Genomic DNA, 4,721 nt, shown 5'->3' with positions numbered 1-4,721 from the left:
TATGTTCAGTTGGCCCTTTAGAGGCGAACTAAGAAATCTTTTGGCAATATTTTAACTCTAAGGGTGGTTTTTAGGGGTTTAAAGTTCGTCTTTTAGCATGTATATTCTTCTTATTCTTCTTCTTCATTGAAAAAAGTCCATACCATATAGAACTATAATCTACAGAGAGTACTTCTTCGAAACAGTTGTTAACTGGTAACTAGATTAATAATTTTGTCAGGTTGGCATTAAGTTGAGTTGACTTTGTTAGGTTGGCACCAAGTTGAAGGTTGAAATGCATTTATCGCGGAAAAATTGATTGGGCACAGCTACTTCAATCAGATCTATCCCTGGGAATATTAAATTACCAGCCGTCCGGCTCGCTTCGCTCGCCATATCCGTTTAGCCAGACGTTTAGTCTGGATCCCCGACTGGATCGTCCTAACATATGATAAAAATGATCAAATGGAAAATGCAGGCGAGCGAAGCGAGCCTGCTGATCTCATTCTCAGACGATCCAGACGGGGGTCCAGGGGGCGGAGCCCCCTGGCTGAACGGATATGGCGAGCGAAGCGAGCCTGACGGCTAGTATAATATATAATAAAATATTAACATATATTGAAATATTTTATAATTAAGAACATAATAATTGAATATGATATTATATTGAAATAAATCAATATGTCAATATATAATTCTTGCACACATTCACACAAGAAATCTCAATGTAATGAAGATGGATTTATTTCTGATGATGATTGAAGCTAAAAATTAGGTGTTTTCCAAAATACAAGGTATAGGCCTACCTGGAGATGAGATACAGCGCTCTAGCTGGTATCAAAATGTAGAGCACAAAATTACACTCAGAGGGGTTTTCAATTACTGTATACATTTAAATGGTAAAAATCTGGTGTAGCGCACTCATACAACATTCCTTGCCGTTATGAAAAATGATCACCTGACGCTAGTGTTCATCTCAAGTCTACTATTGAAAGATCTGAGCCAGCTGGTGACAGGACTATAACGCTGGAGACACACGAAGTCTGCTATTTACTCATAGTGAATGATTTAATAGAATCAACAGTTGCCAACAGTTTGCAATTGAATAATCACATTTTCTTGAATTTCGAGCTTATTTTCAATTTTAGGTGAAAATGATAAACATAAATTGTAGAGATTTACATGCTCAATCTTTTTCACTTGAATTTTCTTGTTTAAATTGTATCTGAAGCCTGATGATTGGGAATCTGAAATCAAACTTTGCATAGATGGGGCGGATCTCCTGAAATTTAGGGCAAGGAAAGTAAAAATCAGAAGATATTGTTGATCAAAAACTGAAAATTCATCAAAATTAATGTTTTTTAATTGTAGGCTACTTATTTTTGAAAAATTGTAACTCAGTACTCATTGAAGATAAAAAGTACCTAACGATCTCATTTCATTAGTAATTTCATAATCTAAATAAAAGGCGAGAGCAAATTTTCTGTTCAATTACAGGATTTGGCGGAGATAACTGCAAACTGGAAAATGAACTGAAAATCCGGGTTTTTTGGCCACCTGTATCTAGCACAAGGAAATGAAAAACTTGGTTCTAGACTTCTCTTATGTATCCAAATAATATACTGAAAAATCAGAACTGCAATATAAAATACAAACACCAATGTATACACCAATGTGACTGGTCTACTACTGTAGTTGCAGAAATAAGTATCATGAACTTGGCATTTTAATGAACAAATTCAAAAATCTAATTTATATTAACAAAAAAAGCTCTCATTTTTTTTTTTTTTATAAAAAACTTCAACAATTTTACGGGTGGTGGGAGTCGAACGGGGAGGGGGAGGTCCCCTGGACGACCACTCCCCCCCCCAAAGCCTGAGTTGAGCTATTATCAAGTGTTAAAAATAAATTAACAAATATATAATTCATATAATATAATATGTATTTATCTCTTATTGTTACATCAAATGAAAATAATGTAATTACTCTGTTGTATATCCATACTTTTTCACTGTTAAAATTAAACTTGAATTTAAAAAAACACGTTTGAAGTGAAAATGCACTTACTTTTGTAGTGACGATCGTTTCGACCTGTTGTTGGTCATCATCAGACTGTCTGACAGTATATGAACATAATATCATCATCAGATGATGACCAACAACAGGTCGAAACGATCGTCACTACAAAAGAAAGTGCATTTTCACTTCAAAAGTGTTTTTTTAAATTCAAGTTTGAAATGTAATATCTTCTATAATACAAAAAATTGGATTTTTCCAAAGAATCATTCATTATTTTCTCTAAGACATATACGTTTACCACTTAATAAAAACAATATAAAAATCGTACAGTACCCTTCATTTCTTAAAAACTTTAAAATAGTTCAACGACTATTTTCGACCCAACTTAGGTCATTTAAATGAAATGTAATATCTTCTATAATACAAAAAATTGAAATTTTCCAAAGAATCAATCATTATTTTCTCTAAGACATATACGTTTACCACTTAATAAAAACAATAGGTTATAAAAATCTTGTAGTATCCTTTATTTTTTCAAAAACTTTAAAATAGTTCAACGACTATTTTCGACCCCAACTTAGTTCATTTTCATTTCAACTTGAAGTTGGGGTCGAAAATAGTCGTTGAACTATTTTAAAGTTTTTAAAAAATAAAGGATACTACAAGATTTTTATATTGTTTTTATTAATTTGTTCAAAAGTAGCCCATTTAAGTGAAGTGTTTTTACGTTAACCACTTTACAGTTTCAATTTACATTTATCCTCAGATTACAGGGTTCCTCAGAATTTCCTCACATTTCATCAAATTACTTCTTCTTCTTCTTCTCCTCCTCCTCCGTCTACTTCTTTTCCTTCTTTCTTTCTTCTTATTCCTCTCCTTCTTCTGCCTCACCTCCTCCTCCTCCTTCCTCCTCCACCTTCTCCAATTGTTCTGTATGTTCTCCTTCTCAGTTTCATTTTCCATCTATCAGTTTTTTCTCAGACTACACCAAATCACTACTTCTATTTCTCTTCCTTGTCAAGATCGTCAACTTTTGTTGCTACTCTTTCTCCTTTTCTCCTATTCTTCTGTACTCACACCTAATATTCAGTTTCATCTTCTATTTATCTCTGTCAAACTACTCAAATCATTCCATCTGTCTTTCCTCCTTGTTATTATCAATCATTTTTTTGCATCTACTCCTCATTTTCCTTCTCTTCCTCCCTTCTCCTTCTGTGAGTTCTTTTCAGTTTCATTTTCCATTTATCTCTTAGGGAACAACCACACTGAAAGCGTGGCGTGGTCAGAGCGTTCATGATACACACAGGAAGCGTCTGAGCGTCAAGCGTCAAGGGCCTAGAAAATAGCATTGTCTAGTTTGCACGGACATTATTTTGTGAGAGTAGTTACTTAAAGTAGTGGATATTAGCTAAGCCTGCTAGGACAGAGTGGGTTAATCAAATTAACTTAATTGAATGAAAAAAGACTAAGAAATTGTCAAAAAAACACTGATTTATTGATAATTACTTGTCAGTTTATCAGAGATTGACAATGGTGTAATAACCGAAACCGGTCTTTCTAATTATCAATAAATCAGTGGTTTTTTGACAATTTCTTAGTCTTTTTTCATTCAATATGAATAATTACCACAATATCAACTTCTGAACTACACAAAAAGTGAAAATTAACTTAAATCATCGACTATTTGTTGAATATCACCATAGAGAAATAATAGCGTAAGTAGATATCCCATGGTAAAGGGATTTTATGTCGCAACTTTTAATGTTATCTCAAGCCGATTACTGTCAATTTTTACTGTTTTGTTGGGTTGATAGTGTATGAACGGCACAATTTGAGAGACTACCAGCGTCACACAGCTATTAGGTAAGAACTATGTGAACTATAGCTTGGGATAACAGTAAAAGCTGCGACATAAACGCCCTATACCATGGGATAACTATGCTATCGTTTCTCTATATCACCATCTGTTTAATGGGTTAAGAAAGCATGAGTCCCGATTTTATATATGCGAATGTCAACTTCAACCTCAACTTCAACCTTTGATTATATTTTTCCTACAGTTACGTTGAAAAGTGGCCATTGCTGCACTGATTACAGAACGCAAAGAATCACTTTTCCGCTCTAGTGCGGGAAAAATTTTTCTGCACTCCAGATTTGCAACATGGCAACGCAAAATACTTAGTAGGTTATATGGAGCAACAGTGCAGCAAAATCAAAATGAAGTTGGTAACAGTGACTGCTGTGGCTGCTATAGTGAGCAGACGTGCAACCAAGCACAACGCGCTAATTATTATTCATTATATATTATAACCAACGACAACGAGGACTTTAGGATTTTAGGATTAAGGTTTTTATCAATAATAAAATTACACAGAAAAACATTTGATGCATTTCAGGCAATTTTACCCATAATTACCCACTTTTCATATTCAATGGTAACTGTAGGAAAAACTTAATGTGAAATACGTGCGCAAAGTTCCTCTGCTGCACTCAAGAAACCATTCCGCCCTCGCCTACGGCTCGGGCGTAAACGTTTCTTTCGGTGCAGCAAACTGTCACTTTGCGCACTAGTTGCACAAATAACTATTGACGAGAGTGAAGCCTGATTTGGAAAAACAAGTCACTATAGCTAATAGTGAATATTGGAGGAATCCAATATCTGCTGAAGAAAGACTTGTAATAACACCAATGTAACCATAAATATGAATGAAATGGATTATAGT

General features: G+C 34.3%; 1 protein-coding gene across 1 annotated transcript in view; it reads right to left on the bottom strand.

The window, feature by feature from the left end:
- The window catches only part of LOC111060672 (gastrula zinc finger protein XlCGF17.1-like), a 458,016-nt gene that overhangs the window by 43,833 nt on the left and 409,462 nt on the right, over window positions 1-4,721 (bottom strand). The window lies entirely within an intron of this gene.

This window comes from Nilaparvata lugens, chromosome 14 (assembly GCF_014356525.2).
Source record: "Nilaparvata lugens isolate BPH chromosome 14, ASM1435652v1, whole genome shotgun sequence".
In the NCBI taxonomy this organism is placed as follows: domain Eukaryota; kingdom Metazoa; phylum Arthropoda; class Insecta; order Hemiptera; family Delphacidae; genus Nilaparvata; species Nilaparvata lugens.
The sequence above is the reverse complement of the archived record's forward strand: the minus strand, read 5'-3'. Positions and strand labels throughout refer to the sequence as shown.